The sequence below is a fragment of the Sturnus vulgaris genome, chromosome 18 (genome assembly GCF_052056855.1).
Source record: "Sturnus vulgaris isolate bStuVul1 chromosome 18, bStuVul1.hap1, whole genome shotgun sequence".
NCBI lineage: Eukaryota > Metazoa > Chordata > Aves > Passeriformes > Sturnidae > Sturnus > Sturnus vulgaris.
The window spans coordinates 80798-106487 of NC_142260.1; the positions used below are offsets into that span (position 1 = coordinate 80798).

At 43.7% G+C, this 25690-nt stretch overlaps 2 long non-coding RNA genes across 4 annotated transcripts; one reads left to right on the top strand and one right to left on the bottom strand.

Moving 5' to 3' along the window:
• The first annotated feature begins 16 nt into the window (after positions 1-16).
• Positions 17-14043, top strand: LOC148221675 (uncharacterized). Its single transcript, XR_015807479.1, has 3 exons — positions 17-1645; positions 8606-8754; positions 13697-14043. It is a non-coding gene; the product is annotated as an uncharacterized LOC148221675 (long non-coding RNA).
• On the bottom strand, positions 10537-22830 carry LOC148221676 (uncharacterized). Of its 3 annotated transcripts, none has more exons than XR_015807477.1 (2): positions 22250-22830; positions 10537-20853 (listed from the first exon to the last, which is right to left on the bottom strand). It is a non-coding gene; the product is annotated as an uncharacterized LOC148221676 (long non-coding RNA). The 3 variants fall into 3 exon arrangements; XR_015807476.1 differs by having other exon boundaries at positions 10537-20885; XR_015807478.1 differs by lacking the exon at positions 22250-22830 and adding an exon at positions 21770-21947.
• Between the last annotated feature and the right edge of the window lie 2860 nt (positions 22831-25690).

A 25690-nucleotide genomic window follows, 5' to 3' on the forward strand; every position in this document is an offset into this window, starting at 1 on the left:
ACCAGGCAATGGGCTAGAGGCAGCGCTGTTTCTTGCACAGTCCCCTGCGGCCTTCCACTCTTTCTCCTCCACCCTGAGTCTCCACTACCCCATGTTTCCATATTTTTTTTCATTTTCAGGGACTTCTCTCGTTTCACAATTGCCTCCTTAATACTTCCCATCATCTCCATCTAAAGACCACAGGTCTTTAGCAAACCCTTTCCTTTGCAGGGCTGACTATTTTCCAGCCCTGTCCCTGCTGCCAGTGGTAATGGCCCCTGTGCCCTCCCAAGACTGGGTCCCTCCCAGCTTACATCCCTATCCCCATCCCCATCCTTCTGCCAAGGCCAATCAGATGCTGCAAAAATCTTGGCGTCGGCAAAAAGATAAGGCAAGGAACATTTAATGTGAGATACAAGATAGTAGGATGCATCAGCTCAGACTTACCAAAGTGACCCTGGGACTACCTTTAATATTTTTTTCTTGAGGATTAATATTTAAGGGTGCAGGAAGCCACTTTACATGTAATACGATCTTGCTCACAGGTTTCACTTCATGACAAAACAAATACTTAAATAGTTGATGATTAAGTAATCTGCTATTTGCAGCCTGAGCAAAAGTCATGCTCAGTATTTATCACATTGAGGGAACACTTTCTTCTATAAAGTAAAAAAAAAAAATCTGCAGTTCTTTTGCAGTCTTTATGCAATAGATTGGTATCTCATTTCTGAGGACAAAATGTGTATGAGCAGCAGTCCCGAGGTCCCACATGGGCAGCACAATTCCTGTCAGTAAAGATGTGTAAATAGAGAGGGCAGAGTTTGGCCCACCACCATGGGATGGCACCAGGATGGACACTGCAACCTTTGCGTCACTTACCAGTCCAAGAGGGATTTCTCCCCCCGAAAAAGGCCCTGCAACTCTGCACTATGAGATCAGAGAGGCATTGCAGGGAATTCTATGCTAGGTAAACCTCAATCAAATGAAAGCAAATTGTCCTCTATAAAGCAAAGATCTGGGTGGCCATAGCCAGGGGATTGAGTGCTCATCTTACAGTTTCAGTTAAAATAGTTCATAGGGCAGCAACAATTTTATTAAGCAAGAAGAGGATAAGCTTTCCCATTTTGGGGGAAGGTAGGTGAACTAAAAAAGGGGAAGAAATTTCTAACCTTTTTGTGATAAAGACTTTGCCCTTCTGAAATCGAGGACCCTAGCAGAAGCAGCACGAACACAGAGGTATTTTGATGTTCAGTGGTGCAGTTCATTTGCTACCATACAGAATTTTCAGGAGGACCAATGGACTCATGGAACCTGGGCTCCTAATTGCTTTTGGAAATCCTTCTGGGACCTTGATTGTGTCTTGGCTTATCAATACTTAAAAAAAAAAACAACCACCACCACCACCAACAACAACAACAAAAACCAAAAAAAACCAGCCCTGCTCCTTGGTCCTTAGCCAAATGTTCATCTGCTTATCCCAGCATCTCTCTGATGATCCAGGCCTGTGCAGTGGACAGAGGCATATTTGCATTTGGTATTGTTTCTGCTGCTCCAAAAGTGTGAGAGGATACTGGCAAGATTGCAGCTTTGGATTAGTTCTTTTTTCTAATGCAGTTTCTGTCTCCAGTGGCTGCCAGCTGAAGCTTCATCTGGTCTCACATCTAAGGTATTTCTCCGTGTTATTGATGCGAACATTCAAAATACATTAACAGCTCAGATTGGGTTTTCATGCAATGTTATTTTCTCAGAGTAGCCTATCAAAAGTGAAGAGCAAAATGTGTGCATGTCCTGACTTCCCCACCTCAAACAGGCACTGAGAAACTCAGTCTCATTAGTTTTGCTTGGGAAGGGGTTGACCTTACGGGGTTTCCTGACAATTCCTTCCACAAAGCTTTTAAAAATAGAGACTCAGAAGCTTAAATGGCAAATATGGTACTTGTATGTAATAAAGAGATGGCTCATATGACAAAAGATTTTACAAACTGAATATAAAATGGAAAATTGTTATTGTTTATTTAATATTAGATTAATTTTATGTTCTTTCAAAGACCTGCAAGATTATTCATGGATTATGTCCATATTTCTACTACAAAAATTAGTGTTTCATCAATGGTAAGTAGCTCCGTATAAGTGAGAGACACCTCAGAGTATAAATTAGTAATTTGGATAGAGCAGAAATGGCTTGCATATCATTTTACATTTTATGTAAATAACAGAAATATTTTATGTTCAATCTAAGTTAGGAGTACCTTGGAATATAATGTAGGAATTTGGATATTGCAGCGTTTTACATTCCATCTAAATTCAAGCTCTGATAGAAAAGATCCTGGTTCAAATCCATTCCCAGTGTAGAAACACCAAGCATCAGATGAAGAAAGGAAATGGGATACAGGACTGGTGCCATCATAACACAGTCAAATTTGTCTTGTCTGTGCATGCCATGCCTTTGGTGGGGTTTTTCTGTTGGTGCTCCTGAGAGCACTTTTTCAGACTATTTACTGAACCAGAAAGGCAGCTTATCATCTATTTATAGGCTAACTATTTGAAAGGTTTTTTTCTCAGGCATAAAACCACTTTGCTGTATGGGCTTAATAAGTGCTCCGTGTGTATGTGTGTGTGTCCATGTTTATGGAAAAGTTAATATTTCTGGGGATGAGCGTGTGCATAGCTGAGGAGGATCTAGAGTGCAGGTCCATTACGGGATTTTCCTTGTTTTTATTGGCTTATATCCTAATCACCATCAAAACAAATACATTATAATCTTATTAATAAACATTAACAGGGAAGGAAAAATAGTCTCCATTTTAAAAAATAATTCCATTCATCATAGAAGTAAATCACAAAATCTAAATTGTTTACAGTTTATCATAGAACCATAGAATGACTTGGGTTGAGAGGGACCTTTTAAGATCATCCAGTCCAAAGCCACTGCCATGGGTAGGAAACTTTCCACTACATGAGGTTGCTCAAAGCCCCCTCCTTCCTGACTTCAAACACTTCCATCATGGGGCATTTACAATTTCTCTGGCCCTTTTCATAACCATTCTAATAATTAAAAAGAAAAAAAAATCCTCTGTATATTCAATTTAAGTCCAGCCTCTTTTTTGGTTGAAAACCACTGCTCTTTCTCTTATCACTATAGTCTTTCTCTGTATTTCTTATAAACTTAAGGGCAGCAGGAAGGTCTCCCTGAAGTCTTCTCCAGGCTGAAGAATCCCAGCTCTCTCAGCCTTTCTTCACAGGAGAGGTGTTCAAGACTGAATTCCACCAGGGCGGGATTGCTGCAGTCTGAGCTAACACCAGTTTTGTCATCTCTAGTAGTTCATCCCTGTTAATAAGCAACAGGACTGGTAATGCTTCTCTGATCCAGCTGTCACCTGGATTAAGAAATCGTCCTCAACACTCTCCAAGAGTCTGCTGGATTGCTTACAGCTTACTGAGCTGCTTTTCCAAGAGATAGCAAGGAATGCCCCAGCAGGATCAGAGCATGGGAGCACAGCGTTTCCTGCAGACAAAGTTAAGAAAACTTCATCAACAGCTTCCCTTGCTCTGGTGCTTTGCAGGAAGACCAAACATGAGTTTTCCTTTGTTGGCTTGCCCCTAGATTTGACTTGTCAGCCCTCAGCCTCTTGATCACTGATTTTCAAAGACAGTTCTGTGCATTCTATCTATTTTTTCACATGTAGGGCAAACGCTCTGCTCTCTGTCCTTGCCTGTCCTTTCTGGACAGTCTGTAGGCTGCAGAGTTCTGATGCTTCTGTTTCTCACTCACATGCTCCATTTGCCAGGTTAGAAATCCTTAAAAAAGAGCTCTGATTTATGTAGTGACCAATCCCCTCGTGATTTAGTGATATCTACAAGCAGGATATAGTAATAGGTGAAGTATTAAAACATGCAGGAAAAGAGGTGAAGGCTTGTCCTGGGAATCATCATCAGATGATTTGTAGGAAAAAGCATGATGCAATTAAATGGTTAGGTTACAAAACAGAGTGTAGGTAGGGCAAATGTCTAATTTCATTAAAACAATCTAGCTGAGCCTCTGAGACAAAACTACTCATTGTTGGGGAAGATGAAATTGGAAAACCTTATAGATATGATTGCCTGGCAAAAGATTTTGAGAATATGGAAACTATAAGCAAAATGAAAGCCATCTTTGAGATACCAAACCTTAGTTACTGAACAACTAGAAAACAGTAGTATGGCCAGCTGAAAATAATCCCCTCTTGACTGAACAATCCCCTCTGCTTGCAGACAGGTCCAAAGGGCAGGGAAGACCCTACTAGCTTGGCAGAGGGGGTCCAAAGACTAGTTTCTAGGGTTTAAAGTGTAACACAGTATGGTAATGTAGTGATTCTTACAGGCTGTATGTAAATGCTTTAGGATTTGTATCTTGTAATAGATTGGTTAGTGAAAATTAGAATATTCAACACAGAAGAAGATTGATTGTATTGTAACGGGAACCTCGCTCTCTTACCGCTCTTATCCCTCTTACCTCCTACCTCTTACGCTCTTACACCTCACTCTCTTACCCCTATCTTTACTCTTGCCCTCCTGTTCTCACAGGCCTGCTCTGAGCTGTGGCTGGCAGGTCCAAGCAGGGCCCTTTCACCCACACCCTTTGCAATAAACCACAAGTTCCAACACCTGCCTTTAGAGATCTCTCCGTCAGTCCTGACCGTTCAGACCACCGATGCTCCTACACTCATGGTGGGAGAGAGGCTTTAAACACAAAGAGGGAGAGGACCCCAACTCAAAGCTCAAAGCTGCTTGCTGGTGGCTGGTGGTCATTAGAGCCATAGTAACCTAATGCTGTTCATGTCATGTTTTCAAAAGTGACTGGTGGCTTTCAGACCAGGTAGTGGTCTAGGTACCCTAAGTATCTAATTTTCAGAAAGCATTTTCAGAAGTTCTGCTCTGTTCCAGGATGCTTTCCAGTGTCCCGCTATAAACAGCAGTATCCAAAGTCACTTGTCACTTCCAAGTCTTGTTGTGGGCAACAGGCATTTTCTAGATTAATCTAAAACGAGTCTGAGTCACTAATGAGTTCAGATAAAGTTTTTTACCACTGTGTTTATTTAAAGCCAATCACTGCTACATTTCCCAGAGGAAAACACTGCCAGCACCATCAGCAAGCAATACATTGATTTTAAATCAGCAGGACTGCCATTGATCTTAGCAGCTATTTTATTGCACATATTCCCAGCAGTCACTTTCTAATGGAATTTTAACAATTTAGTGGGATCACTTGAAGGTCTTGAGGAAGCAAGGGAAAAATTTGTCTCCTGCAGGAAGTAGCTCCCTAAAACAATGTCTTCACTTGCAATGACAAGACAGTCAGAGTGGTGCACTTTTCAAGTTTTGGTGAATCCTGATGATTAATGCAGAGTTCTTATTTTATTCAGCTTGTCCTGGTAATAGACACGGTTTCACCTCTGTCTGATTAATTCCCTGAGCTACTGGTTGCTGGAAGCTGGGAAATACAAAGCAAATATCTCTGGCCTCTTGGCCTCTTCTGGGGCTCCACTGGCAACCTTAGGATAGACAAACCCTTAGCTTGGTGCAGTACATCTACCCTCATGTTGAAAATACTGGCATAAAAACCAGTCCAAATATGCCTCTCTTTCTTTTTTCCTTTCCTGCAGAACTTGGCCTTTTGCATCAGTGTTAAGGTCTTGCACCAGAAGGACAATTTCTTGTTTGAGTATGCCATTTCCAATGGTTTAACAGGAAGCAACATGCAAAACATTCAACTCTCTAACAAAAACTATGTTACTTGCCATTCTGTTTTCTTATGTGTGATCTCAGCCTCAAAATTGTTGCATGGATACGCAGGCAAAAATAGGAGGAGTAGGAAGGGAATAATGATTGTTAAATGTTTGAGAAAAATTACAGTTTATCATAAAACTGAAAGGGATAACAGTGCTTGGTTTGGGGAGGGGGGAGGTGGCTGGTGCATGCTTTGAGTCAGGCTGGTGTCCTGCCTTCAGTGTCTGGGCTCTGTTTTGGAATTTCCACATGCACAGTGGTTCATGCTGAGGCTGTCATGTCCCTGTGTCCCTTGGGCAGTATCTTCACCCTGCCTGGCAGGCTGGCTCTGCACTCTGGGTGGCACACAGGCCACAGACACCCTCACTGAAGCCCACAGTCCCCTACAGTCCCAGCTATTCCTGAGGAAAGGCATTAAGTCCAGACCTACTGAAAGGCTTCCTGAGATTTGTAAAATAGCACAGCCACACTTTTCTCTGCCTCCTACACAAGCATAATGCACGTTACCTAAAAGCCACAGGTAACAAAATCACTTGACAGGTGCCTGTAACTTTACCTGAGAGTTAACTTGTAAGAGTGCTGTGGTTGTGTATCTTTGCATACTACAGACTGCAACATAATCCAGCAGATAACAAAGGATAAGGGCAAAGGAGCTGCATGAGGAAGTGGTGGTGTCTGTCACCTCCACCACCTGGCTCTGAGCCCAGCAGGGAGGATGTTCTCTCTGGCATGCTTCTTGTGTGTTGTGGTGGGGACCAGGACAACAACAGGATTGTGTGAGAGTTCGTAGGCCCTTTTGGGAGGTCTGGATTGTAGCATGGATGGAAGTACCCCCTATGACAGCAAAAGGGAAGGTGAGAGGCAGCACGTTCTAATAAATAAGAATTAAATAGGACCTAGGCAGTCTCTGCTGGCTCCATGGATGATCGTGAACACATTTCATGGTTTCTGCACCATTCTGCAAAAGAAAACAATGGGTGAAAGCTGTCTTCAAATCTGACTTTTCCTTTTTTATGAAAGTGCTAAATGCAAAGTAAATTCCTTTTTCTGACAAACATCATTTTACCTGTGATTAAGCCCTAATGCTCAGGAGTAGCACAGCCCACAGGCAGCCAAAAGTGTGGCTGGCGGGCAGAAAGGTGTTTGAAGCAGAACCCTGCTGTGAGCACAGCAGGGGCTGGGGAAAGCTTCTCAGGAGCTGGCCACACTGCTGAATTTCTGGCTAATACTCAGCCAGGGCTTTTTGGACCTTTACAATGGTGCTACAGTTCCCTGTCACTATGGAAACTGGTTTTTGAAAAGGCACTAGTTTTAAAAAGTGAATTGAAACCAAAACTTGTCTTCTTCTTCATTCCTGGCTCTGGGGTTCCCCTGGGGACAGGCGAAGGCTCCAGGATCCTGGCCTGCCTCCTCAAAACCCAAACTCAGGTCCCCTTCCTGCGAGAGCCACAGCTGAATCAGCAGCTGGTTTTTACACAGACACAGGCAGGAATCACGAGAGCTGTCAAGTCAGCAGGAAATAAGAGGAACAAAAAGGAGTGTGAAAGTAACACAGAGTGGTCTGAACCCCCTGCATTACATGGCCCACTGGGGAGAGCCACAGGGTGTGCAATAAAACTGTGTACAGCTAATACAGGTTCTCCTGAGAACATTAAACACTTAACAGCTCTTGGCCATTAAACACTTAAGAGACATAGTCTAAATTGCTTTGTTCTCTAGTCTTGCCAAAGCTTAGATGCAGGAGCTTAGGAGACATCACTGGAACCTAAAAGTCCTTTGCAGAGACTCAGTGAGGATGGACACTTGTCTCCTTGCTGTTCCTGCATCTTTCCTTGATGTCATGATTATGCCCATGTAAGTCTCTGTGGAGCTCTGCTGTACTATAAAGAAAAACTTGGGGGATGGAGAAGTCCAGGAGGAGGACAATGAGTAGCCTGAGGTAGAGAAATGAAGGAGGGAGATTTTTGAGTGAACTTTGGCACTAAAGGAAATCCTCACTTAACTATGTTTCTGAGGTAAGTTCTGGAAGCCCTGCATAGGACATACCTACTTGCAGCCCTTATGGACACCTAATTAGCAGGTGCCAGGGTCCAGGATATGAATCAGTAAATAATTTCTGTATACAATTGGCAGAAGGAAGTGGAAAGTCCCCCAGGGAAGACCCAGAAAGCCAAGTCATTACAAAGAACTGGAAAGACAAGGCACAATGTTTCCTTCTTTCTGAAATTTCAGCAACCAAACCCCAGTCCCTTTTCATGTCCTGAAACAAAATGTTCACATTTAAGACAAGGAAATGGAGGAACAGAATGTTGCAGCCGTATCCAAATCTGACCCAGTAAAACTGGTAGAAGTAAGCAGGTGGACCTGCAAGCAGCAGACAAATTTACTGCTAGTCTGTTATCATGTGGCTGTGCTGGGTTCCTTGGACCTCGAGTCTTTCCACTATCCCTTCCCACTTGCTGTGTCAGCATCTTGCCATGGAGCCCACAGCCCTGCTAAGAGCCTACAAGAAGCCCAGGGAGAACCACAATGAGTGAGTTCACACGGGAAGGAGCCATTCCAATGAGGAGGTGCCTGCTCATGTGCAGAATTGTGGTGCAGACCCTGCTCTGGAGCACAGGGATGATCCCCAGGCCAAACATCAGAGGCTGTCCTCATCCAAGACCAACACACTGTCTCCATGGCAGGCAGAAAACTGTATCACACAGCCAGGGCTGCTGGAGAGGACAAAATCAGTGTGAGCCCCAGGTGCCCTTGCATGAAGGCATGAGCCTGCAGCTACCAGCCAATGGAAGGGAGCCTTTGCACACCCCTTTCACTTACACTTATTTTTGGACTGTTTTGCTTTCTATCCCCCCAGGGTTTTCTCTTCTCATGGGCTGTCAGACTCTGTGCACTTTGCCAGCAGTGCAGTTCAGTCATGCCATGCCCCAGCTTGGGAACTCCTGCTCCCAGTGTGGTGACTTCCATCTCCTCCAGCCACAAGTGCATGGTGGCAGTTTTCAGCAGGTGAGTGCAGACAGACATGCACCCATCCAGCCACCTGGGGTGACATTCATTGCTGATCAGAAGGATGTTCAGATAAGAGGAGTGAGGCAGGATCCTGTTTGATTCCTTTCAGACACTATCAGTATGCCAACACACCAGGAAGGGAGAGGTGCTTAGGATATTTATTACCATTTCCCCTTTACCTGGAATAGCATTTTTTTTTCTGTCTGTGAATGTTCTGGGTGCTGCAGGACACAAGCTTGGGAGGAGCTCCTTGGTCAGCCATGTGCTTCCCCTGTGCTTTGCCTCTTTTAAGCTACCAATCTGGAAGGCATAGCCTTGAATTTGGACCAGCCTTTCTTTACCATAAATACCTGTGGTAGCAGCCTCAAAGACGAGGATTTTCCCCTGACAGACTTAGAGGTCTTTTTAACATTTCACTGTGCTACCAAGCCATTAGACTTCAAAGCACTTTCTAGTTTGTGGCTCCCACATCTGCACAGGAAGGACGAGTGCTGCAAATAGAGGGCATGAGTGCCCTGATGGGAAGGGGAGATGCCAGCACCTGTCCTTTCCACCTGCACAGGTGCCAAGAGCAGAGAGAGAAGGCTAGAAGAGGTTTTAGATTGAGCAGCAGTGTGGTAGTACCAGGCTGGCACCAGGCTGTTGGGCTGCATCTTGACCCACCTCATACTCCCACAGCAGCGGGCAGAGGAAGAACAGCAAGGTTACATTTGCCCTGCAAAAACTCTGTTCTAGGAACTTGGTGATGTGAGGTAATTCAATCATTATTTTTTATGTTGTTTCAAGTATTCAACTATGTTAAAGTGATTTGGGATTTTTTCCAGCTTCTATAGAGCTATCCCTTGAAAATGTCCAGGCTTTAAACATCGGTCGGTGGGCGAAATACAGAGGAACGTTAGAAATAAGACCAGAAGTAGGCAAAGCTGACATTAACTGATGTATTTGGAAAACAATTTCAGGCTCTGAGAAACATAAAAATGTGGTTACTGCTGGCTCCCTTATTGAGGTGACTGACTGCCTTACCAAGGGATTGCTTTTTAGCAAGTACTTTTCATTTTAGGAAAGAATACAAGAGTTGTACCTTGCACAATCTGTGTGATCTCCATTATACTTCTGCTCGTCCTGTGCCTCACCTTCTACAAGACAGAGGTGCTTACACTGGGATTTTTATTTAGATTATTGAAGATTTTTACCAATGAAGGAAAATTATTTTACAAAGGAAGATCTGGATGGTGCCTACAAATTTCTGTCCATATTACTAACCAGCTGTAGGAGGCAAGTAATTTAAAAATCCCTATTTTGGCAGTTGGGAGTTAGGCAGCATTTGGGAACTGAAGTCTATTTACTTCAATTACTCAGAAAGCAAGTTAGATTGCATTCCAAAGTCACTCTTATTGATCAAGCAAACAATGTGTTACCATCTTCTTTATTACTGCTAAACAGGGAGCTAAGATGGCTGTCTCCTAATCTCTCTTCCATGGAACAAAAACAAATGCAAACAGAAGATAATGAACATCAGCCTACCCTTTAGGAGAAGTCCAAAGTGCTTCTCTGCACTATTATCAATACTGTCATATCAGATAAATAGTTTTAAATTTTTCCTGTTTGGCACAGACGAAGCTCTATTTGTCACCAGAGTTCATGTAGTGTCTGAGAGAGAGTCAGCAAGTGGCCAGAGGGTAATGCAAAATAAATCCAGCATAAATATCTGAATCTACATTTAGATCAATGGGTGAATTACAAAAGTTCAAGAAACTTAAAGAAGAGATTTGAGACACCTTAATTTCTAAAAATAGGGTTTAATTTTTTAAAAAAAGCTTTTAGTTTTTACAGCTTCTGGATGGTTAATGTTCATTTGTTTACAAGAGGTGGAAACAGTCAGAAGATGACAATGTGGTTTTGCTGAGATCAGCTCAGATGTCTGTCCAGAACTGCTGACTTCAGGATCTGCTGCTGAGTGCCTGTTTTTCATCTCATGATAACTCATGTGTGCTCATGATGCTGCTGTGAAAAAAAAATACAACTCTTTTAGCAGTTAAACTATCTTTGGAGTTAACTCCCATAACTTGAGAGCATGGTATATTTTCCAGAAGGGACAGTGCACTAACGCTTGTGCTTTGTTTTGAGTAATTAGTGGGAACAAGGATTCACTTCAAGTTGAGCTCGAATTTTTACATTTTTACTCCTTTGGGAGTAAAAGGGATTGCTGCTTTCAAGGAAGATTGGATAAACTGGACAGCAAACATCCCTTCAGCTCAAGTCTCTCCTCCAAGGCTGGGTATTGCAGCACACCTGATAATGCTGAAAAGTGGAATGGCAAAAGGATTAGAAAACTTTGAGCTCTGTGAGACGTGTGCACATGATCTCTTCCAGCGTCTTCTTATCAGGGAGTCACTGGAAAGAATCATTCATGCTGTCTGTGGCAGAGTCCATAATTACTGCTGTGCAAGCAAACAGCACCAGGGCTGATAGAAACACCCCAGAGTCAGCCCTTCCTTTTAGGTTAATATTCTGCCTCCTGTGTTTTTATCAGGCAGACAGGGTTAGAGAATATTGCACAGGTACATGTGCTGCTGTGCCTCAGCAAAATGAGAGGCATAATAGAGAGCAGGGAGAACAGACACTAAACTTGCAGTTAATGTTACCTGGATTTAAGCCTCAGTTCTGCCACAAACTGCCTGTTTGCCTCTCTCCATCTCTCTCTTGCTGGGTGCTTGAGTGAGGCACAGGGCAACCTGTGCTATGGTTGGCATTTTTAAGTACTGCTGGAATAAATGTAGTGTAGACCTCTACTTCCCAGTGTTGTGCCTAGGAGAGTTTTCCATTTCTGCATAAATATCTGATGGAGCAAGCTGAAATTGCAGTAGGAACACAGATTACATTTCAAGTCCTTAACCTGTGCCTATTAAAGCATTTGCAGCAAGTCTGATCACCAGCCTATTCAAGTAAATGATGGACTGTGCATTCACCTCCATGGGCTTCAGATCAAACCCAATGATATTAACTACAGAAACAATTGGCAGGAAAGAAACAATGAAAAGAAAAGCATAGTACTGGAGAATGCAAAAGAGAGTAGTGGCAACAATGCTTAATCACTCAGAACTGCTCGAAGGCTCTTCTAGGTAAATGATTAAAAGTGTTTTGTAATTATTGCAAATATGCAGGATGACATGAAAATTAGATTTCGTATATAAAATAGATTATACTGGGCCAATACACACTGACTTCTGAATAACTGCATATAATTGACTTTACAGCAATAAACTGACCATGAAAATGACCAACCTGTTGATTATAATAAGTGAAGCTGTAAAGACAGACCAGCCTTGCTAGGTAAAGGCTACAGGCACCAATGCAACTGCTCTGGTCTAAGGCAGTGACTCCAGAAGATACAATATTTGGCAGCAATATCAGTCAGAGATGTTTTCCTCCCCAGCTCCCGGGCTTGCTCCATTTTCCCCTTGCTCCTGCCTGCCCTCCTGCCAGCACAGACCTTGGTACAGCCTTTCCATGAATCCCCTTACAGGGGGAAATGGAGCCTTTCAGTCACACACACAGACAAGCAAATATACATTGCTGGGTTACTTTTCAACCCAAATCGCCCCCAGATCTGGCTAGGAGCACTGGCTTTGGGGCACAGGTGTTGACACCAGCACCAGGACAGCACAAGGTGAGGAATGACAGGATGAATGGGGCAAGCATGGAGCAGAGGCTGGTGGGCAGCCCTGAGGCATCAGCCAACAGCATTCCAAGTCAGCTTCTCCTGTGCCATGGGATCCACAAAGTTCTCACATGGTCTAAAGATCATCAGGAATACCCATATTTGGGTTTCCATTTGTTTGTTTGTTTTAGTGCAGTCAAATGGTGTTTTTACGGTAACCATTTGCTTTTTAAAAATTGTTTAACCTTGTAGGAAATAATGGAGTGTTGATTACTCATTCACTGAAATTTAGGAGCCTGAATATAAATTTTCCTTGCACTCCCATTCCTAGCACATCATTATTCCAATTAAGAGAGTGTTTAAGATATTTAAATAATCTCCCATTCAGCTACATGTATAAGAAAATGCATTCACTCAGTACAATAATGCAGTTGTGCCTTTTCTCTGAGATGGCAAAAGAGAGGGGTTGGAGCAATTTTTAAAAACAGTAACTGAAAAGTAGAGGCACAGAGGGACAGACTGGGCACAAGAAAACATGAAATCAAATAGCAAACGTGGGAAAAAGCCTCTCTGCATGCACAGACAGCAAAGAACAAAAGCAACAGAGCAACCTGTAAGTTGAGATATTGCATTGCTTCACCAGGTAGAGAAGTGTGTTGGTTTGAGTAGACTCTCTTTCAAACTGGCCAAGAAAACAGAGCACAAGTGGACTGATGCTCTTCTGACTTCCACTGATGCAAATCAGGAGCAAACAAATAATTTCAGTACAAGTACACTGACATACCAATGATTTAAGTGAAAAAAGGGTTCAAGCATAAAAGAAGAGGTGCAAAGCCTGGCAGTCACCCCTAGCACTTTGTAAGAGCCGTAACATTTTTGTGGGGCTGACCTGGAAAACCTCAAAGTCCCAGCAACAGCTACTCACAGCACAGATGCTGGGACAGTTTACTGTACAGCCAAAGGATCAGCAGCAGAGAAGGCCTGTGTTTAGCCACAAAGAACAAAAAGACATTTTTACAGTTGTTTATGTTTATTTGGTCCATGAATATTGAGAGAGGATTCCTTTCTGGCCAGTCTGTGGATCCAATTAACTTGTTTTCCAGTTTCGTATTTTTGACTCTAAGTTCAGAGATGACTTAGGGTTGTGATACACAGCAACCACAGCTGCTAAAAATAGACCACAGAAACATAAAAAACACAGCAGCCTTTAACCACCACATTCCCCTGTTTCTCAGCTCTTTGAAGCCCCTGTACTTAGTCACATTCCTGTATTTGTAGGCATGGAAGCCTGTTGTGGTTGTGAATTACCATGTCCAGAGCAACATGGGGAAGGAGACAAGATGAAGCATCTCCAAGAATTGTCCCAAGCTGCTGGACACATGCCTGAATCTCTCCCATAGGGATGTGTGGGGAAATATTTTCCCTTAGGAAAGCTAGAATTTCAGCCTTTTCAGTGTGGCATGGCATTGATTTCAACTGCGAACAGCCTGGAAAGTCAAGAGGGAAAAGAACAGAAAGGATGTGACGGGAATCAGAACAATGTGATTTTGATCGATTTTTTCCTTGCAAAGTCACAAGCCTAGAAATAAATCCTACAAAGCAAAGTAAAAATTCTCTTTCCAAGAGTGGGGCAATAGCCATTTTTTATCCCTAAAATTTTCTGACCTTCAAGTATAAAACAGCACTGGAGAAAATCTTTTAACTCGATGGTGGAAGTAACCTCACCTAAGGCCTTGAATCCAGGGCTCTGTTGTCCAGGGTTTGTCCCACCTTGGTGGGTCAGGGGAGCTCCAGGTGGGGTCTGCAATGGGCACCCTGAGCAGAGGGGGAGCAGCTCAGCCAGCAGCCAGGGACCTTATCAGTTGGGCTGCCAGTGGCAGGGACAGTGTTTTCCTGACTCCTTCCTTGCTCTCCTCTGAATAACTGAGCTGAAGAGGAGGCCTGGAAGAGGCAGAAGAAAAACTATTGGAGTCATTTTTTGGCTACTGTAGGGGTGGCCAACCGAGCAATGCTCTCTGACAGCCTGACAGAAGAGAAGGGCCAGGCTCTGTTCCATCGTGAACAATGCAGTACCTGTCATGATCCACCACATCAGGGCTTTAGGGTTTTTAGCTGCCTGTACTTAGGGTCTTAATTTTGTATTTAGGTCCTCCAATTTTGTGCTTATGGCACAAATTTGGCTTTTATGCAATACTCCAGGTGATCAGCCCTTCGAAGTCCTGTCTTCAGCATCTCTTTTTCTGGCACTTTTCCCTTCTCTCTCTTCATCCAGCTCTGGTACTACAGGATCTCAGAGCAGCTGCTGACAGGTGGATGGAGATCCCTTACACATGGGGAAATGTAGCTCTACCTAAAAATGATCTATGTCTCGTAATGTCCCAGTCCTTCGTTCCCATCTGTGTCTCCAGTGACTGTCACCTAATCCGTTCCTGCTGTATCACTTCCTGCGTGCAGGGGTATTTGCAGGAGGCGTGTTTGTAAGGGCACATTGTGTGATGTGTTTGTGCTCTGGATTAGTTTAATGGAACTGCAGTATATCCTGCAAGGCAGTTTCCCAGCTGGTAAATCATGTTTAATCAGTGAAAAACAAATATGCGTTCTTATTGCTCCAGTCTTTTTACATCTGGTTGCTTAGCATTGTTCCTATCTTGTGTCCACTTTGCAGATCTTCAGCACGATTGCCAAACAAACTGGCTAAAAATCAATTTAACAGAGATCAGAGAGAAAAAAAATCCAACAAACTAAATGAGATATAACGGCCTCTGATGGGATACACAGACATATCAATCTGGCAGCCAGTCAAACTTCTGAGAGCCATCGGTTGTGCTCATTAAATGTCAGAGCTGTGAATTTTCCCCAGGCATTTTCAGCAAACGCTTGAACATGGCCCAGCTTGACTGTAAATTATTTTCTTCCCTGTATTTCAGGTAAAAATTTGAATGAGAAGAGATTACAATAGCAAGCCCATACCACAGTTTTAGTTCCAGAAACAAATTTCTCTGTCACAAAGCCAGGTAAAATTTTCTTTTTATTCCAAATAAAAATAAATATTTTCCCTAAGTACTTACAGGTACCTCTCAAGCTGAGTCTCCCACGTGATACAGACTTGAATTTCAATGCCAGTAGAGCTAGTACCAAGTTTTTATTTGACAATGTTCATTTATACAGCAGTGTAAGACCTCAAATCTTTTTGTCTACAAGGAAAAGTGATAAGGCTTCTAAGTGGATTTTGGTGGGATTTTTTTGACATGGAGAATTCAAGAAGCAGCAAGCCCTTTTAAACACTCAAGCTTGGAAAGAAAGATGATGCTGTTACTGGAGTGTGTTTTCTTTAATATCACAGCAGCTCACAACTGCCAGGAGGTGACATAAAATTGAAGACAACCAGGGTGAGGTAGAGAAAATGGAAATCTTCTAGAAACCAGCAAAGAAAGAGCAACAGCTCCCTTCCCCTGAGCAGTGCAGGAAAAGGCATGGCCAAGTCCAGAGAGCTCTCCAGCCCTGTGAGGATCTGCTCTGTACATTAGGAGCTTCTCACTGGTTTACATTCAAAAAGCATAAATTAGAAGATCCAGGGGCTAGCTCTTTCGTGTGGGCTCTGGGAAAACTTTGGGACAAGAGTTTATACTGAGCAGGTATCAGGAAGGTCATCTTTTTGCACCTGACAGGATTTCAGTCAGGTATTGTTCAGGTAATTCTGCAGAAATCAGGGAGGTCTCCCACTACAAACTGGTTGCCCAGTGTGGTCTAGGTTGTGAAATACACACCTGGCCAGGAGCTTTGCCTCACTAAGGACCTTGGGATATGACCTTTAATTCTGAACATGTTGTATATAAACATGACATCACAATTTGTCTGCACTGTGCTCATCACTGAGCTCATTCAAGAAAGGACCTGGTGGTGAGGAGCAGGCAGGGGCCATTCTGGCGACACCCAGGCCTGGTGAGACCTTCTTATCCTACCACAGGTGGATGGGGAGCTGCCCAGCTCTATAACCAGGGCTCCAAGAACTTTGTGGGTCCCTCCACAGGACAGCTTTTGGAATCTTCATGTATTAGGAGCATTTTAAAAAATGTCCCAGAGCCACTCATTCTCCCATGTAAGAAAGAGATATTGTTGTTTCTGGCGTGTAGAGTTTCTATTGCATTACATAAGAACTGCCATCAGTGTTTGGATTAATGCCGCTGCCTGTATCATATTTCAAAACATGCCAGCAGCTCTGTGGCCTTCGCTCCCAGGCTCAGGTTGGGTGGATCCAAAGGGAGGTGGGGAGAGAAGGCACCTGCAGCCTGGCTGAGCTGTGAGCTACCAAACAACCACACCGAGAGCTGCTTTAAGAGAGAAAAGCCCGTCAGACTCTGCATTTCACTAGCACTCAAACCAAAGGGGATCAGCTCCTTTGCCCCACTGCTCAGCACCTTCAGGAGCACTTTGGTAGAAAGCTGCATTTATTTATTTATTTATTTATTTGAGTGCTGAGTAGTATTTGCAACGAATAGGAGAGACTGTTACCTGAGCTGTTCCTTACCAGGAAGGAGGGTAAGGGTAATTCCCCACCTTTAGTGTGCTAATTCTCAGGAAAGAGTTAAAAATTGGAACTGCACCTTCCAAATCTGCAGCTCTTTGCACCTTGTTGTTGGGTCAGCAGTTTGCCTGATAAAGGAGCCCTGACTTCCTCACCTATGGAGGACAGTCCAAAGATCTTCAGAACGTTTTTGGGTTGTTTACCAAAAAGCAGAAGTCCAGAAACCCATACAGGGAGGAAGCCTGGGAATACAGTCCAAAATAGATGATGTAACATCATGGAGGCTTCCAGCTTCCAAGAGTGAGTATAAATCTTGACTGATAACTTTGCAATGTCCCTCAGCCATGTGAAATGCCCCCATCATCCCAAAGGATGTCTCCTTTGAGTGACACGAACTGGATCTTGCTAGATCTACAATTCAGTGCCATAGTTACACTGCTTCCTGTAATCCCTTTGATGCTGAAGAGAATGACTTCTCTATTCTTCTTCTTTACTTTTAAGACTTGGATTTCCTGTGTGAGGGAAGTCCTCATGTTAAAAGCAAGCAGCAAAAATGCTTTAAAGAAGGAGGTGCTCAGATTGTGAAGCAGCTGATCTAAAGGCAGTGAGACCCTTAGGGAACCCTAGGCCACAATAGTTGACATTTCAGGCAGGAAATTATGGTTTATTTAACTAACTGAACTGAAAATTGCCCGGGAATGTATACGAGTGAAGCAGAATTAGTAAGAGCATTTAACTAAGACACACGTGAAGACCAAAACTCCAATGGCTGTGGAAAAGAGAGATTTTACATCTGGAAGTGGCCTCTGCTATTTGATTAATCTAAAAGATTAGGTGGGTAAGGGATGCCATAAGGGAGTTCCTGCTTGCTTATCAACACAGCTTGTTGCAGTGGCTGCTGCTTCTCCACACAGTTTCCCTTCAAACCACAGACCTGCCTCGAAGTTTCTGAGATAAAATGGCACAATCTTGCAACTAGGCTATTCTGCTCCTAAATATGGACACTCCTTCAAATGCACTTTTATGAGTTAAAAACTACCTTTTTGATCAATAATGGTGTTTATTTTCAGAGCTTTTATTCACTTCTTTTAGCAATATGCAGTAAACACTGTGATTTTTCACTTTCTGTGGCAGTGAGTGATATCCAGGAGTTTGACTTTCCTAGGGGATCTGGCTACAGAAACCAAGGTGACAGAACAAAACCTGTCTAAGTCAGACAACTTTAGTAACAACAACGGAAATTGAGAGAATGGCACAGCATAAAAGCATTCATTATTCATCAGTTGATACCCCAGGGGAAAAAAAAAAATCTGTGAGCAGTTTTTGGGTTTCACAAACCAAGTTTGACTTTGCCAGCACCTGGCAAAGATCCCAAAGGTGAAGTGCTTGATCTATGATCTCCTCTATCTTTTATCGGGAGAGACATTCCCTATGGCCCAGGTTTCCCTCCTGCTTGTCCCTCTCCCTCCTCCCCCATGCCCAGCTGCAGGCCACGGAAGTGTTCCAGGCCTGCAATGCATTGTCCCAGCTGCACTTCAGCCCATCTAACAGTGAAAATGGCAGATAAGTATCCTTCTGCAAAGTAGTGACCTTAACCTCCTTCTGCAGCCCACAGGGAGAGCAGAGTTCAATGAACAAGTCTGGCTGCACTGCTGAAAGCTGTGGCCTCGGGGGAATGAACTTGTTAGGTTTGTTTCCAACTGGATGGTTCCTGGTCAGCTTTATTGTGCAATTCTACAAATCCTCATGACAGCACGAATAATTCAGGGATACAGGCTGAGCAGAGGTTTCTTCTCCCAGCAGCTGTGCTGGCTTAGGTCATCCATAATTGCTTGTGGGATGCCTGCTCCAAGAAAAGCTTGGCACAGCTATGTCGGATGCAAAACCCTCAGATGATTTTTCAGTCTCCTACAATTCTGCACAAATCCTAGCATGGGCTTGCTACTCCCTGTAGTCCTCCTTTGCTCAGTTCTGTGCTGCAGCTCTTTAAACATTCACAGAGCACTACCTGGAGCAAAGTGCTTCAAAAGGGAGAGAGTGTGCAACACCAAATCATCTCCTGCTGAGCACCACCCAATCATCGAAACCTTGGACAATCAATCAACGGGTTTTTTGTTATTTAAATTGCCCTAAAGGCTACATTTCAAAATCTGAAATGTATGGATTGGAAAAACTGACAACAATTCATTGTGCTCAAGCTGTAGAAGCACTGCAGAGACCTTGCTTGAAAAGATGGCTTTCAAGAGAGGGAATTTAACCAGATTCCACACTAGCTTGCTCTTCAGCTACAGTGAACAAACAGTCTTCAGAATATTTAGAATCTGATTTAAGGTAACAAGTCAAGGAAATAGGTGTTAAGACTAAAACTCCTGCTTGATGCTCTATTTGTAATTCATCCAGTCGTTAATGAGCCAGATTCTTGACTAGTATATTTGGGCATAGATCCGCTTAAGCCATGCAAGAATGTTGATTTCTGCTTGCTGCAAATCTGACCTTTCATTCAGTGCTTCATGGTAAGTTCCAATCCTCTTTGCACTGTTCATTTAATGGAATGGAATTAGATTTACCAAGGTATGCTCCGACAAAATGGGTTGCTTTTCCCTTAACTTTTTGTGCCAGGGATAAAATGGTGGTGTATTTCAATGTAATACTTTGAAATGTACAATGTAGTTATTAAGATAGGTTTTCTGAAGGTAAATTAGAAATTATATCATTCATTACAATGCCACAATTTTTTTTATTTCTCAAAGTTATATCAAATTAGTACAATATACTCTACAAATTACAACCTCCTTCTAGGAAATCTGAGATACAGCTGCAGAATAGTGGTTAAATAAGTTTAGCTAACAAGAAATTGCATAAAAGCTTAAATATATGAAGCCAAATTGTTTGCTGAGAGTGTATTGGAATGAAAATACCTTATATTTGCTTAACTGTACTTATTTTGCTCCAAATGACCTTATGTTCTTTAGGTCTAAGTTCACAATCCATGCACTGAGACTCAGCACACTGCACAAAGCCAGACTTACCAGGAGATGATAATCAGGAATCTGTTTATCTGTTTAAATATAACACTCGATGTTTGACTATGCGAACTGCATGGTAAATACAGCTCAGGCCTGCAGAGAACTTTGCTGAGAAAATTGTGTGTGAGATTATGCTGCTGTGAAGTGCTCAATATGGGGGCTACGCTCAAAACACAGAGCTCAGGTAGGAGGCAGCAGCCTGTTTGCTAAAATCTGCTTCCCACAGGTAGCATCTTACACTGCTGCTTTCAGCTTTTGGTGACCTTCCTGCCGACGACTGAAGCAGTTTGCATTGAATTGTCTACAACCTGGCCAGGCAAAGAGTCCTCTTCTGGGGTGGCACCACAGCCACAGGGATTTGACATACAAGCATTAATCTTGGTATGAATGGGGTGTGAATGGCGGTGTAAAAGTGTGAAATCGTCAGGAAAGGCCATGAAGGAGCAAAAGAATGGCATATGGAGCTTCTGAAGGAACCGGGGAAAACAAAGAGTTGGCTTCTGGGTGGATTGTAGGTCTATGCTGGCGGCAGTTTTTTTCCCAGTCCTGACTCCTACATCCATACTGGAGCTAGAATGTGTCCAGCCATGACTCCCAGGTGAAGCTGCAGCTTTGTCCTCAGCCCCATCTCCTGGGTGGACCATGGAGCTTAGTGTCAAGCCTTGTCTCTGGTGACCTTGTTCTCCTGACCCTCCTGCATGTCCCCTGGACTTGATTCATTAACTTTGCCTGGTTTGGGACAGTGGATGGACCCTGTTATCAGTATCCAGGTCTGTGTGCCATGTCCAGGAGCTGGACCCAGTCGCTGAAGGCACTGCCTGTGCTGGGACTCCCTTGGCTCCTGACTTGCACCATGAGGCTGCACGGCCACTACCATCTCCATCCTCATACACGTGAAAGAAGAAATAAAAACAGTCTGTGAGAGAAAGTTAGGTGTGAAAACAGATTGAAATAAAATAAAACTTCCCCTTCTATCTGGGTTTGCCAAACATGAGCAAAGAAAACTCAGGATAACACTGATTTGCAAGGGAAGGGCAGGGATTTTTGTGCCCTTGATTCTGGAGCTCATTCCCTTATACACAAAGGCGTTTGGATTTGTCAGTCTTGGAGGGTAGGGGGTATTTGGGAACGGGGGTGAGATTTTCTTCAAGGCAGGGAGAGGATGAGATGAAGAGTGCAATAAGTAGAGGAATGCAATTTCAAGAAACATCTAATTTTAAGTTGCTTTCATTTAGCAGCTTTGTATATTTTTATTTACCTGTGTAATATAGTAGAGATCTGTAAAATCATGTAGGAGCCTAACTTTCAGAAATTACATAGACCTTCCCCAGAAATGAAATCAATCTTCAAATCAGGCTCTCAACTGGGAAATAAATCCAAATAATTCTCTGTGCATTTGAAAATAAGATATTTTGGCTTCTGAGCAATATGAGAAAATGTACAATCCATTTGATCTACTTCAGATGCCACAACCATCTGCAACTGCATGTGGCAAACACACATTTCTCAGCTTCACATGCATATATGATTAGGAAGAGCTCCGAATGAAACAGATAAACCTTTGAGATGCTCTTTTTGATGTTTACTTATCTCTCAGCAGCGTTCTGCGGGAAGCTCTCCTCCGGGAAGGCTGCGGGGGAGGGCTCTGCTGAGCCTTTCAGAGCCGTTCGGAAGCGGCTGAGGAGCAGCCGACGTGAACAGGCAGGGCTGGCAGCAGGGGAGGGGCACAGATGCTGCTCTGAGCCCGCCCCTGTGCAGCATCCCCGCGCGGCTGGGCTGGACCAAGGGCGCGGCCGCCACCTGCTGTCCCCAGCGGGGCCATACCTGCTGTCCCCATCCTGGCCATACCTGCTGTCCCCAGCGGGGCCATACCTGCTGTCCCCAGCGGGGCCATACCTGCTGTCCCCACCCCGGCCATACCTGCTGTCCCCAGCGGGGCCATACCTGCTGTCCCCATCCTGGCCATACCTGCTGTCCCCAGCGGGGCCATGCCTGCTGTCCCCACCCCGGCCATACCTGCTGTCCCCACCCCGGCCATACCTGCTGTCCCCAGCGGGGCCATGCCTGCTGTCCCCAGCGCGGCCATACCTGCTGTCCCCAGCGGGGCCATGCCTGCTGTCCCCACCCCGGCCATACCTGCTGTCCCCAGCGGGGCCATACCTGCTGTCCCCAGCGGGGCCATGCCTGCTGTCCCCACCCCGGCCATGCCTGCTGTCCCCACCCCGGCCATACCTGCTGTCCCCAGCGGGGCCATACCTGCTGTCCCCACCCCGGCCATACCTGCTGTCCCCAGCGCCAGGGCTAGCCAGCAGCGCCTCCCGCGGGACCGAGCCTTCCTTTCCCGTCCCAGCTGCGTCACTCCTCGCCTTGTTCTCAGCTCGTCTCTGATTTATTCCTTTGCCTTTGGTATGAGCCGGCGTGTGGATGAGCAGCTGGCAGTGACGCTGCACGGCATCCTTTTGGGAATGCTGGCTGCCGTGTGAGATGGGGACATGGGGGGATACCTGAAGCACAGCCAGCCTACATGCGCGTCTGTGATGGACATGAGGCACTCACAGCTGCTCGGGCTTCCCGTGCTCTTTGATACACGTTTCTCAGAGACCACATTGCAGATGGTCTCTTGGCTGGGAGCTCGGATGAAGTGCAGACAGAGGGATTTTGGTTCAGAGGAGTTCCCAGGGCAGAGATATTGCCCGCACGGAATGATGGAGCTCTTGGAAAGGCTTCTGAACTGAGGCCGTTGTCTCTCAGCCCCTGTTTGCTCGTCTGGGATGCTCTTCCCGATGTCTCATATTTCTCCAGTAACCTAAAATCAGCCTAATCCTGTCACAGAGAGAGAGCCCTTACTGCTCTGCAGTCTGTCTTACATGTGTTGTTTGCTTTCTTATGAACTCTGTAATATCTGGGTACATGACTGCTGTTCAATATTTAAATACTGTGTTTTCCACATTTACTGCAATGCTGATTTTTTTCATTGCCTTCTTTTTAGCATCTTTGGAAAGAAGGTTAGTCTCATAAAACAGTATTAATACATATTACTGAGGGGTTATATTTGTCTTTTTCACATATCTTTTGGGATTTTTGACAACAGGCACTTTAAAGATACTTTCATTAACTTAATATTGAATAAACCAAACAACTAATTGGTTTGGGTTGTTTTTTGTTGTTGTTGTTGTTGTTGTTGTTGTTGTTGGTTTTGGGGAGTTTTGTGTGTTTGTTTGTTTGTTTGTTGGTTGGTTTTGTTTTTTGTGGGTTTTTGTTTGTCTGTTTGTTGTTGGGGTTTTTTGTTTGTTTTTTTCCCATTCTTAATCTTCTTTCTTCTCTGATTGGGAGAATACTTTGCAAATACAGCTATTCCACCAGGTGGTGTTATTCAGTATCATTATCCTCCCTTTCTGCCAGATCTACTTTTTTTGTTCATGTGGGGATTTTTCCTGTTTTTTCACTCTCATGGTACAGTTTATTGATCCTTGGGGTATGCTGAATGCTCATAGGCAGTCACAGTGTGACACAGGTAACTGCTTGGTGGAGTGCAACCGTGTTCCCACTTATCTGTGGGCTAAAAAGCTTCATTGCCTTTGTTTAAAGCACAAAGTTGAAAATTGCCCTAAAAGAACACAAGAGAATTACTTGAAATCACTTTTAATGACTAGGGAAGTTTGTTTCTCAATGGTTTGTTTCTTTCCCCAGTGCACAGCAATGTAAAAGTGGTATTTTGTGATTGTTCTGAGTTTGAAATACATCTACTTTAGATGACAACTGTTTTGTGATGTAACACAGTGACAACTGTTATGTGATGTGTTTTCAATCACATACAGAGAAATTCAAGTTCTCTCTTGCCCTCATTCGTTTTTTGAGAAGCTGTACCTCTTCTGTGACCTGCTGAGTCATTAAACAATGAGGTGCTGGAGTTAAACCTCTCCCTCCACTGACATATTTAAGTACCTAGAAAATAAATTACCCTCACAGAGATTACTTTGCCTAGAATAAATTATGTCAAGCAGGCTCATTTCCATCTCTTGATTTTAGAAGAGCTCCTAACACTGTCTCACATGGCCATCCATCCCACAAGCAAGTCCAGAAAAACACAAATAGATGAGTACAGAACTGACTGTAAACTGGACTGAAATATTTAACATGAGCATGTTGTTAATTATGGTTGGACACAGCAAGCAGAATTCTGCAGGAGTGTCACAAATCTGATATTTTCATTAAATAATTTAGATGGCAGAGCAGACAACTTTCTTGCCAGCCCCACTGGCTGGGAGGGCAGGAAGTGTCAGAGGACAGGGCTAGGATCTCAACACGCTTGGCAAATTACAGTAGGGGGAAAGGAAGTAATTCAGAAGATGTGCTTTCACTCTCTGCAGAGCAACCAACATCACAAATGCAGGCTGGGGACTTACTAGTCTGACAGCATCACTGTGTAAAGTGTTGTGGCGGTTAGCATGGGTCACAAACAGAACGGCAATCAGCCGTGCCACTACAAAAAGGGCAAATAGCACTGGGAGCTGCATAAAGAGGAATATTGTTTGCCAGGCAAATGAAGCCATTCTATTGTCATGCTTGGGGCTAGAAAACCTTCCGTAGGGGAATTGTATTCTGTTTGGGATGGAAAAGCGAATTAGAGGTTTTATGAGGAGGCATTAGAGGAATTAGAGCGGTTTGTCCCAGAGAAAGGGAAGACATAGTAGGAGGGCCCTAAATATGTGTGCTGTATGGCTAATGGAGAAGACAATAAAGTCTTCTCATCAGCTGAAAAGGCTCAGTGGACAACACAGATCTGGGTTAGATGTTAGAAACAGCTTTCTCAAGGTGTAGGTGAAAAAAGAGTGAGAGAATAACACAGGGAATGACAGCCTTGGTTTCTGGGTTTCAAATGCAGATTGAACAAATGTCTGTCAGAAATTACTTGATGGAATTCATCCTGCTTTTTGGGTGGGAGGAAGAAAGCAATTTCCATCCCAGTTTTCTGATATTCCTATTTGGAGCCAAAGACCATTATTTATACATCTAAGTTAGATGTCTAGGTTACACATTGTCAAGACCAGCTAATTATCATCCCAAGGCTCTTCCTTTCCATTTCTATTTAATATAGCATAAGGTTAAAAAGTCTTTATTTTGATTAATAATTCAAATCAGAAACAGCCATAAAGTAGGCTGGCACTACGCTATTCAAATTGTTCAAATTAATGTTTTCCAAGTGCTAAACTTTTTTAGAGCATATATGGCAGCTCTGCTAATGTCTAACCAGCTGATGATCTGGAGACCTGCCTATTGGACATCAGGATGATTCAGGTCAGTTAATAAATGCCATATTGGAACACACATTTAACTCTACAGCAGAAAGGATGCTGCGTGAAAAGGGGAAAGGGGAGCGCACACAAATATTACTCATTCACTCATTCAGAAAATGCTAAAACTCAGGCTCTGAACAGCCTTTGATATTTGACCTCTTCAGATGGCCTGTAATTAAGACTCTAATCCTTTAAACACTTTAATACACTTCACTTAAGTTAATAGGATTAGTCACATGCCTGAAGTGTGCATGGCTGGGGCTGAGCTATTGTTGAGCACAGCTGATTACAAACTTGCAGACCCTTTCTGGTGGAATATTGTCTGACATTGTCTAAGTCCTTTCTAAACAGTTCTAGTCACAAGTAATATCCAAAAGTGAAGGTATTTAAGAAAAGTAAAACTTAGCTAAGTTCTTGCTTAAAA